This window comes from Microplitis demolitor, chromosome 10 (genome assembly GCF_026212275.2).
Source record: "Microplitis demolitor isolate Queensland-Clemson2020A chromosome 10, iyMicDemo2.1a, whole genome shotgun sequence".
Taxonomy (NCBI): Eukaryota; Metazoa; Arthropoda; class Insecta; order Hymenoptera; family Braconidae; genus Microplitis; species Microplitis demolitor.
In genome coordinates, this window is record NC_068554.1 from 14,283,091 (window position 1) to 14,295,741 (window position 12,651).

The 12,651-nt window shown below is 26.9% G+C and overlaps 1 protein-coding gene and 1 long non-coding RNA gene across 2 annotated transcripts in view; one reads left to right on the forward strand and one right to left on the reverse strand.

Moving 5' to 3' along the window:
- The window catches only part of LOC103568995 (nuclear pore complex protein Nup88), a 159,788-nt gene that overhangs the window by 132,483 nt on the left and 14,654 nt on the right, over window positions 1-12,651 (reverse strand). The gene's annotated exons all lie outside the window — the stretch shown is intronic.
- LOC128668773 (uncharacterized) lies at window positions 11,091-12,356 on the forward strand. Its single transcript, XR_008404421.1, has 3 exons — window positions 11,091-11,190; window positions 11,941-12,039; window positions 12,148-12,356. It is a non-coding gene; the product is annotated as an uncharacterized LOC128668773 (long non-coding RNA).

A 12,651-nucleotide genomic window follows, 5' to 3' on the forward strand; every position in this document is an offset into this window, starting at 1 on the left:
CCATACGGGAAACCACATGGCAATCTTAGCTAAATTCCCACGTCAATTATTTCGATTGAATAATAACATTAATATTCATAAATAAAGAAACACTATTTCATATAAAAAAAATTAATATAATAATTTATTACAATAGTCATTTTACAAAAAATAAATTAAATAACTAATAATTGATATTTTTACAGATTCCTGTTTAATAATTTAGTCTTAAATATTACATATCATGAATAATTTTTTGCATAACAATATTACTTTGGATAATAATTAGATTTTTATGAAACTACTGAACAAGAAAAATATTTGATTTTCGTACTATCTATTAGAATTTTTAAGTATTTCATTTTTCTGGGATAATCGATTGATCATGGAATAAAAATTTTGAAAACAGCTGATACAGCTTGTATTGGAAGTTAAATTTGATTATGTTATTAATATATCTTTTACTGCCTCCATTCAATAAAAATCAACATACTGTGCCTCATTAGCGAGGTCGGATACAAAACCTACAGCACTATCAACAACACTTGCTTGATGGTCCATAATATCCAATGGATCAACGATGGGTGAAAATTTTTCTTTCATGTCCTTGACAAATGATGAAAAACTAAATGGTGCAGCAAGTACCTGGACAATTACATTAGGTGATTTAAAAATACTGATAGTTAATTAAAATATTTGATAATTTATTGAGATTTTGTGATTAATGCACTCGAGTTACGTTACGAACTCGCCTAAAAGGCTGTAGGGAAATATAATTCTAAGAATTCCTATACCCCCACTTCTGCTCAGCAGTCGAATGCCATAACTCACACTTCCCCTATTTTACAAGCATGAAAGTGTGTACGTGATTATTTCCATAGTCATGGAGGGGGAATGTCCTCAATATAAATATGAGTCGTCGAACTCATAATGAGCGGACGGAATAAATTCCTAAAAATTTCGATAGTAATTAGGAAACAAATTTTATTAATTATATGGATATTTTATAGTTATCAAAAACAATATTCCTGGATATTACAATGTTAGGAAAATTGAAGAAAAAATTTTGGCTAAAAAAACAAGTTATGCTAGATTCGGAACAAACAAAATGCGCTGACTAAAAGTTATTTTTTCAAGTCGTTTAATTATGATAAATTTCTTTAATTAATATTTTTTATTTTTTAACTAAAAATTTAAACGCAAATTGAAACTACACTCAGAAATATATTTATATTGTTCAGTTAAATTCCTTAATAGCAAAAATAATCAATCTCTTGTTGAAATGAAATAAAAGTTTCAAAAAAATATTAAACATTTCGCAAATTGTCGATAAAAATAGTAAAAATAATAGACAAATAATGTTTCAAAATAATTAATTTTTTCTGTAAATGTTTGAGTAATTGACAATGTTTTTTAAATATTTTTCCAATATTCGAATTTTAAAAAATATTATTTTGCTAATTTCAAAATATCCAAATAATTAACAATTTTATTACAGCTAATTACTAAATGTTTGACTAATTAAAGATATTCTACGAGAAAAGTGTGAATTTTAGAATAACATTTCTGTATTGTCTTTTAAAATCTAATTATTTGAATGCTCAGTAATTGAACTTAATTTTACATTTTTTTTTTAATTGGTCTTTATTTTTCATTTAATAATAATTTTTATAGAATCTATTTTATATGTTTTTAATTATTTAATAATTGTCCATTTAAAAATTAAGAAACTCTATATTGTACTCTATATTCAGTAATTATTAATATAATTAATCGTGTATTTTAATAATAACTTACTTGTAAAATCAAACTTGCAAAAATAAAACACACGATGAAAATAGTCTTCATGCTTGTAAAAATACTTGATAAATTTTTAAAATAAATATTTGTTTAACTACTACACTGATTACTAGTTTGACCTTGCATTCACAAATGAACCTTCTAAACCAACGTATGCCCTTATCTATTTACTCTGTGACGTACTTAAATATCATACGTGATTTATATGTTATTAAGTTTAAAGTAATTTTAGTGTTTCTATAATTAATTATTAAGTATGTTAATTATACTATCTTTGACGAAAAGAAATTTATAATATTCCATAAAATTTTATATCGTAAATGAATTTATTATTTTAAAAATTTTATAGAAATTTATGAAATTTGATACAGGGATTGGAAAAAAAAATTCAGTATTTACGTATTTATTCATTTTTTTTTTTTTTTTTTTTTTTTTTAGCAAAACGACTGATATAGCAAATTATTATTTTAATTTTTTTTTAATTAACAATTTTTTTTTTCTTTTTGACTTCAATTATCAAGTATTGAATAATTTGAAATATAGAAAATATAGTCCATCTAAAGAGTATCAATTTTGTGAAGACTCATTTATATTATTTTGTTCGTATTAAAATTTTGCTCGTAATTTGATTTTCAAAAACAAAGATAAAGGGTAAAAAGTAAAGAATTACTTTAAATTTACCCTTTCTGTCATCTAATGGCTAACCTCGACGTCTTCTACGCTTTTCCCCATACCCTCGCCTACCCGAAGCGCGCTCGTTTTCAAGATAATACGAATGAAAGAACGTTTACACTCTTTTAGGTGCCCAAATGGAATAACTTCTTTAATTTGAAAATTTAGTGGATAAAAGCGGTTATCGTGGATGATAAAAAAGTTAAAGATATTTTAGGTTAAAAATCATCCGTTACGAAAAGGTCAGATGAAAGAAGAGTAAAGGGTGAATTCGAATTTATTCTAAGAAAGTCGACTAATGCTATAAACATTGATTGACACTAACGATATTTTTGTTATTCATTTAAATAATTATTACCGATTCTCTAGTAGAACTGAAATCGAGTTTCTGTCCAGATACTGGCTAGTTTGACTGAACTTAAACCAGAAACTGACCCGTATAATATCGAGATTCTGTCAAGTGACCGACCACTTTGACTAGAGAACCAATAAAACATAGCAGCTTTGAAAAACTGTTTCTTTTAAATTTTAGATTTTGAGGTTATCGGAATTATCAATTACCCAAAAAAATAAAAAGATCTGTTAAAACAATATTCAGTCAAATATAGATTATTTCAAAATAAAGTAATGTTTGCTCACGCTATTATCAATGAAATTTTTTCATCATATTTTATTATATGTATTTTTTTGTGTTATTTAAGTCTTTGGGAATTTCCAAAATGTTTTTAAATTTCTTTCTCCACAAACCTTTCTTAAATATTTGTACTTTTAAATAACAATTTGTCATAAGTTCAACAGTTGCTTTTATACATTTAAAATAAAATTCCAATAGCTATAAGTCGAAATACGGATAGTAACCAAAAAAACTTAAATAAACCGACAATTAATCACTTATTCTTAAGAGATCAGTCCTAAGTTTTTTCCAAAAATATTCATTTTTTGCGATTATCTCGCCAGCTGAACTAAATTACCTTATTACTCCTTCAGTTCCAAATACTTTCCCATTCTTTTCTCAAGCCCATGTGTTTCTTGTATTATTCTATCGTCTTACAGCGCTTCGAGAGTTCTATCCTTTTCTATTTTCTATTGGTCTTTTTCTTATTTTCTCTCGTTTGTTCTACCATTCTTCCTTCGCCTATTTGCCACTTTCTATCTGTTTTCCGCTTGCCAATCAGATGTTCAAATTTTCCGAAGATACCCCCAACTAATTTTTTTCCCACCCATCCTTGGAGACTCTGATGTCACGGCCAGGGACTTACTATCTGGTCATAAAGTATTGACCCTAAACTTAAAACATGAATACCTTGTATTTAAAAAAATCGCAATAGAACGTGAAACATATAGATGGATAGATTGAAATCTCTTCTACTCCTATCCGAAATTTCATAAGCCTAAAAAATTTTTTACCCGAGATATGAACAATTGAAGGTTGAAAAACGTGGTTTTTGAGGGGTATAAATTCAAGCACCAACTTTCATTGTTTATAACTTGATAAATAATTGTTCTGCTGCTACGCTGATTTTTTTTATGTAAAGTGGATCCTTTCCGAATAGAATTCGAGAAAAAATTTTTTTTTTTTTTTTATAAATTATTGCTATAATTTATAGTTTATGGTCACGGACTACTTTAAGATCTAATTAAGATACGAATTTGATTCAAATTTGTATCTACGCAGAAAGCAATATTGAGTATTTTATGTGTGATAACTGATGTCGATCGCGATTCTTCTGAACTATAAGCTTTTTTAGTTTTCACGCAGGTGTTTATGACCGCAGTTAACCCGTGGAGCTTACCATAATGATATATTGTCATCATTTTTGTTAAAAGCGTCCAAGCCATAAAAGTTTGGTTTCTATACCTGCGAGACTCAGAGCTTTTACATTTTTTTGTTTGTTTACCATACGCGTCTATACCAAAAATACAAATTTCATAAATTAAAGTTTCTAATAAATAACTTGTTTAAAAATTTCTAATTTTTATTTTTATGTGCTCTATAATATATTTTTTTAAGCTTTATCGATTTATAAAATTTTTCATGAACTCGGTGTTTTAATATATTATATATTTAATTAAATAAATTTTTTAGATTTATTATAATCACCTTAAATTTTACTTTTATCATAAAACCATTATCAATACAAATATATTTTTTAAATGTATTGAGAGCAAAATTTTAAATACAAAACTAACGTAAATTTTACTTATATTAAAAAAAGTTTTGTTTTACTTGTTGTTGTTTTGTGTTAGAACAAAAAATTTATTTTTTATATTAATTAATACATCTCAAAAGTTATTATTATAAAAGAAAGTTTTCTTAAAATTTCAATTCGATATCTCAAAAATTGAGCTGGCGCACGGGGGGCGGGTCCCCTTTCCTATTTAAAATATTACATTGAAAAAAATTTGTTTTTCCTATTTTGTAGAGAGCTATTTCAAAAAAGTTTTTTTCGATTTTTGAAATCAGCAATCTGTAGGAAATTAAATTCTCTCCAAAAAAGGTCACGTGCTATACGCTTGAAGTTGATAGAAAAAAAATTGTGGGAGATGAAACACAGAGAGAAAAAATCGAATTTTTTAGGATGAAAAAATTTTTGTTTATTTGTTAATTGGCAGGATTGTTCTTTTAATATTTCGCCATTAAAGTTTTTATAGAGAATTTCATTATCTATAAAAATGGTACTTTGAATCCTTTTTACTAGAGCTCATAGAAAGAAAGTTAGAGCTGAGCTCTAAAGTTGAGAAAAATTTAATTATTTAGAAAAAATTTTGTAGTCTGATATTATTTTGAAGAACTATAAACCTAAACAACTAAATACCAGAAGCATTAATTTTCAATTTCAATTACAATATAATTTTGTAGAATTAAAAAAGGAATGAAAAAAATTTTCCTTTTCCCATCCTCGAAAATTCGACTTTTTTCCCCGAAGTTCCGACCTTCATAACTTTTTTTTCTATTAATTTTCAGTGTGTGACACAAGAGATAGTCTTTATAGAGAATTTAATTTCCTACAAGACTGCTTAATTTAAAAATCGGAAATATGTTTTTTTTGACATAGTTACTTACAAAATAGAAAAAATAAATTTTTTTTAATGTATTTTAAATGAGAAAGGGGACCTTCCCGTGCGCCAGTTCATTTTTCGAGATATAGAGCTGAAATTTTAGGAGAATTTTTTTTTTTTATTAAAGTAACTTTTGAGATGTATTTAATTAAAATAAAAAATAAATTTTTTTTCTGACACAGTCTAAAGAACACATTATATTATCACACTAAAACTTTTTTATTCATAATGAGTACAGAAAAAATTTTTTTTTTTCTTACTCAATAAATCATTTTGAATTGTCGAAATCTATAATTTAATAAATGGGTAGAACATTTTAAAATATCCAAACTGCATTGTTCTATAAAAAATATAAAATAATTTTTAATCATATTATAACAATATTTTATTTCAAAAAATTCTCAAACTATTTGCTAAATTTTCTGACCATTAATTCCAATACTGAACAATACAACGAAATAGTTTCTCAGGTATATTTTAATGACTACGCCGATGGGCTATGTATCAGTTACAGAAGGTTTTTAAGCCTACGACCGTCATAAATACTTGCGTGAAAACTAAAAAAGTTTATAATTCAGAAGAATCGCGATCGACATCAGTTATCACTCACATAAAATACTCAATATTGCTTTCTGCGTAGATACAAATTTAAATCAAATTCGTATCTTAATTAGATCCTAAAGTAGTCCGTGACCATAAACTATAAATTATAGCAATAATTTATAAAAAAAAAAAATTTTTTTTTCGAATTCTATTCGGAAAGGATCCACTATATAAATGAAATTTTTTTTCATGTTCGAATATTTTACAATATTCCTGCCGGATATAATACACCAACAGTTAACAGGCAGAGCGATCAGGCAACGTCACATTCTCAAAAGCATTGCAGCGATTTCCTCATCACTTAACCAAAGTTGTTGGGTCGCGTTTGTTGACCAGTCTAGGGTTAATCTGTAGAAAACTACGCCAAGTATATAGCACGGAAAAATAATCTGGAAAACGGTAGACACCGCAGGCTAGCCTCAAAACTTCTCCCTATTTTCGAGCTGTAGCTACTCGAAAACATTATTGTCCATACACTTTTTTGCTCTTTGAGCTCGGCAAAAATTATGTTTTACCTTGCATTAAGACAATTAGAAAAAATCAAAAATAATTTAGAAAAACAAGTAACTCTTAAATTTTCATTTACGATTATTTTTAATGAAACGTATAGTTTCGAGAACAACTAAATGTAAGTATAAGTAATTTAAATGGAAAGTAAAAGAGTTTGGACTTGGATTATAACGTTGAAATATTAAATATCTAATGAAAATTAGCAAAACAGTAATTTCTTTAACGTATTGGTGATGAAATTTTGTAAATCAACAAATCGATTGCAACAAAGTACACTGTAAAAAAAATTGTTTGAATTTTCAAAACATTGCATATAACGCAATAAACACATACATTTGTGCTTGAAATTTCATTACTAATTTCAAATATAATTTAAATTACATGTTTTTGAATTTTCAAATCAACACTTTGGATTTTCAATTACTTCGCTTTGACTTTTGAAATACAATTTTTTCAATATTCAAATACTTTGTCTTTAATTTTCAAACACTTTCTTTTGAATTTTCAAATAGATGTATTTGAAAATCTGAACTGTTTATTTGAAAATTCAAAAGCGTGTATTTTAAATTCTATACGATCGATACAAAGAAATTTCAAACACAATTGTATGTGTTTATTGCGTTATATACAATGTTTTAAGAATTCAAACACTTATTTTAACAGTGTATGGTTACATGGAAATTAAAGACTATTAAGTATGTAAAGTAACAAAATGTTTATTGATAAAACTTCAAAATTCTGTAAACTGTCATCAATTCCTTATAAACAACAGTATAATTTTTTTTTTTTTTTATTAACTATTGTAATAATATAATATAATATAGCGGGTAGTTATATTTTTCTTTCTTAAACGTTTAAAAAAGTAGAAGTTAAATAAATATTTTAAAGTTAAATCACATTTTAATATTTAAATCACTATACAACTATATTATGTTTATTAGCATTGTGCAATATTACATTTAATACTGTATACTGTCAATGATGTTCAGTTTAGTCACAAGTTTTATTTACTTTATGTTATCGAGGAAATAAAAACTTAACAACAATAAAGTCTGATGTACACCGCTCACATTACTCAAATATATTATGTATTTAACTACTTAGTATTGATACACAATCCTTAATTACTGAACGCGCAGCACGTCACGCGCAGAAATTTCATATACAAGCATTTTAATTTTCGAATAAGTATTATGAAATTTCAAATGGAATTATTAAAATTCAATGTGTCTTAGAATTTTCAATACTTGCTTTGAAAATTTAAAAAAAAAGTATAAATTTTAAGTACGTTTATAAAAATTCATATTCTTTTTCTTAATTTTAAATACCAGTTTGATTATTAAATTACGTACATTAAATTTGAAGCTTTATTTATTGTAAATACAATTCAAATATCTACACTGTGAAAAATTTCCAACAAATTTTACTATGGGTGCATTGTAACACCGGACCATAAGAAAACGGGTACAAAATTTCCAAGTGTCTCATAGTAAACGGTATGCGCAGACAACACGATTGGGACCTATGCGCATACCTTTACTATGGGACACTTGTAAATTTTGTACCAGTTTTCTTATAGTCCGGGGTTACAATGCACCCATAGTAAAATTTAATGGGAATTTTTCACAGTGTAGTTATGAAAATTCAATTCCTTTTGTATTGTAATTTTCGAATTATTTTTTACAGTGTATGCGGTAATTACCAGAGACTGTGACAATCGAAAATTAAGAATAATTTAAGAAACATTTGGTCAATTACATTAAGCAACTGTTTCGTAAACAATATTTCTCGAACGGAAAACAAATTAAGATTACCTTTCGCACAGTCAAATTTTAATTTATGTTAAATAATCTTAATTTAAGAATATTTATTTAAAATCGAGTTTATTTTGTTTCTAACCATGTAAAAAGACTATCAAAACAAGATGCTTTACTGTCTCAGTTGGTGAGTACAGTAAATTGTCCCGATATAAGATACCGGCGGGTAATCAGGCCTAGCTAAAAGAGATTTTGAATAGGATCGAAAATATTGCATTTAATTGTCGAAATGTATCATTAATTTTTACTTCAATACAATAGCCATAAAATATAATGAGTAATGGTAATTTTTACCATGAACAAACAAGAAATTATACTTTCACAAAAACTATACGCATAGGCCTCATTCTACTACGGAAGAGTAATAAGGCCTACGGGGTAAACAAACTGGAATAGTTTAACTATACCTAACAAAATTGGTATAAGAAATGAATCATCACTTAAGTTTAGCAACAATACTTTTTAAGAATCAGAAGACTAGATTGTTTTGCTCAACAACACTTAAAACTATCAGTATTCTTTTTAAGAGTCAGAAGACCAGATTGTTTTTTAAGATTTCTTCTGCGCTATGACAGCATATGACGGATGACGAAATATAGAAGACAGGGAACGTGATATCGGGACTCAATAAACTTGTCGTAGCTTCTCTACACGGAAAGAAAATTATAGGAAGTATTCCTATGCATTATGGGAATGGTTCCCATAATGGTATTGGGATGGTTCCTATAATTTATAGGAATCGTTCCTATATATTATGGGAATGATTCTCATAATATCATAAGAAGTAATCCCTTAAATTATAGGAACCATTCCTATAATTATAGGAACCATTCCCATAATGGTATGGGTATCATTCCGATAATTATAGGAACTATTCCTATAATTATGGGTAACATTCCTATAATTATAGGAACTATTTTTATAATTATGGGTAACATTCCTATAATTATAGGAACTGCTCCCATAATTTATGGTCGTCATTCCTATACTGGTATAGGATGAAATTCCACAAAATTATAAGAACCATTCCCATCATTTTCTTTCTATGTATGCAAGACTCTTCTTCTATAGCTTTTAGCGGAGGCGGTTATTTTAAATATCATTTCTGTCACTTAGCCCTTATTACCTGCGGGTGCCTTATACCAACATCTCAAACCAAGTACTTTTTTGCGTGGCAGAAGAATAATTACTTTCTCATTTAATGGTTTATGAAAAATTTGAGAAAAATAAATGTTTTGCTCATGTCAGGATTCGAACCCAGACCGATTCAGGATCCTGTGAGAGCTTTACCAGTTATGCTATGAGATCATTCCTGAGCGTTCGTTTACTTTACCTATATCCATTTATACGGTACAATATAGAGTCTACCCTACCATCATTCAAGTATTGTACAGTTAGCTTTCCCAAGAAAATTTTTGCGTTGAGCCTGAATAATAATAATGAAATTAAAAAATTAAAAATAAAAAAGAAAAAAATTTTTTTTTGAACTAATTATTGATAAAATAACGAAAGGCAATATTTACTTGATTCAAATTACTGTTTTTTTTTTTTTTAATCAATGCAATACAGCAATTTGAAATAATTTGATTTTTCATTGAATCAATTGCACGGACAGTTTTAAAAAACCTATAAAAATATTACTTCCAACACTAAAATTCATTTGCTTTAATAAAATTTTAACTTAACCGAAAACTCATACTTTCAATCACCTTACAATTTACCATGAGTGAAATTTTTAACTTATTTGTATGAAATAAAAATCATTATTGCATCAACCGCAAAAATGACCAACTAATTTCTATTTTTTTTTAACTGAAAAAAGGTATTGAGTTATATCAAATACCATAGAGTTAGTTCAAACGACTCGGTACCTTCCCTCAAGAAACTTCCAGTTGGAGCAAAATATACTGTAAAACGTAGAGGGCGGTAGACTTAATCGCTTGACGCGCTTGGTTGTATCCAGACGCATGAAGTACTTGAGCCAAACAAATCTGGTTTGATGTCAGGAATTTTTTTGTACAGTGTATTGCAATCGATTTTTTGATTGACGAAATTTTTTCAACATATTGAAAAAAATTACTGTTTTCCGAATTTTCATCAGATATTTAATATTTCAACATTATGATCCAATTCAAAACTCTGTTTACTTTGCATTTAAATTAATTATATTTATTCGTTCCCGAAACTATGAGTTTCATAAAAAATTATCGTAAGTAAAAATTTAAAAGTTCTTCGTTTTTCGAAATTATTGTTGATTTTTTTGCCTTACTGCAAGGTAAGACATAATTTTTTCCCAACTCAAAGAGCAAAAAAGTGAAGACAACCGTAAGTTTTAAAGCTATCCTGAAGAGTCTACCGTTTTCCAGATTTTCTTTCCGTTTAATATTTATGGCGTATTTTTCTACAGATTAAATATATATTTTTCGCCGATAATTATACTGACTAAGTTATCCACAAGAATAATATGATTTAAGCTGACATTATGCAAAAGATCAATGTTTGTCAGGGTTCATCGCATGCAGATATTATGTTTTTTTTTAGTTATCTAGCATAATATTGAGACAACAATTAAGCAATAACAGCGTAATATTTCCCAATAAAGGCATTACAACAATCGCGATTTATCATAATTCATGGTTAGTTTTTCAAACTACCAACGTATAAGTACTCCAATCTGTATTTAAAACTAAGCCAATTTATCTTAAATTTGAAAGTTTTTATAAAAAAAAGTTAAACCATCAATAATTTGGTAAATATATAATTGATTTTCAAATCAGATGAATATTTTGGTCAATTTTTTATAATAATGTGCCACTTGCAATATATTTTTTGCCGAGACTTTGATAGTGTGGATCAAAAAAACTGATTAAAAACGATTGAAAATTTGCAGTGGGATTCAATTCAGTACTTTTGACTGAATCCAATTGAAAAATTTCGATCGGAAAATAATCTAAAATATAAATTAATATTTGACCAAGAATCGAAAAGATAAATTTTTGCGCACTTATCGAATAATTTTATAGTTTATAGTTATATGCGTCTAAAAGTATGTATTTTTGATTGTGTGAGTCTTGGTACTTAACATAAAATTTGACAAAATATTGAAAAGAAGATTTTTACGAATTCTTTGTATAATAATTTTTGAAAGACGGTTTATAACTCGATTTTGTAAAATATATTATCGCACTTATCACATACTTTTACTCATATACTAATCAAAATTTTTTTTTTTTTTTTTTTTTCATTCTATTGTTTTTATGTGATTATGAAAATATATGGACCAATATACTTTTCATAAAATCATAATTACACCTGACGGATTATTATCTAAATTTAAATATTACTTTAGAATTTCTTTCTATAATAAAATGAGAAATTTATGTTGACATCCTACAGCTTGACATTTTTTTTTTTTTTTTTTTAATAATTAATTTTTTATGTAGACTTGATAGATTAGCGTTTTCAAAAATTTAATCTATATATTATTTATATTTGTCAGAGACAAAAAACTAAAATGTCAAAAATAATTTTATTATTGGCAATATTCGCTTTATGTAGTTTCTATGCTTATGGAGCCAATGAATGTCGCGGCGTTTGGGTAAGTGATTATTATTAATTCTAAATAAACAGCTTTCTGAAAAAGTTAAGCAATGTGTTAGTGACAAGCGGTAATATTTATAAAATGTTTATGTTTATTTGTTTTTAGTGTCATCCTTCTGAAGGCTTTTCTTGCGAATGCCCGGGTTATGAATGTAATAACCGCTGGGGGAAAGGAATTTGCCTGACCCACGATGAAATACTAAAAGAGAAAGATTAATAAAAATCGATTGAATAATAACTAAAATTTTACTATGACTAAATGGCACTCTATGGATTTTGTAATATGACCTTATAATTGCGCTAATAAATATCATAATAATAGCAATAAATCGTTGGAATCATTATTTTTCAAATTAAGAAAAAAAAACCAAAAATTATTACTCTGGCGAATACACTCTCTAAACATGAATTAATGAAAATTTCATTAAGTGCGTTAGTAAAGCAGTGTTCACTTCATAATCAGTGTATTTCAACAACAAATTAGTGAATTTTCACTAATGAATTTAGATTTATTATTTTCGCTAGAAAATTAATGATTTTCACTAATGATCTAGCGACATTTTCATAATTTCCACAAGTGAAGCTGTTATACACTTCTTAATTTGTGAAT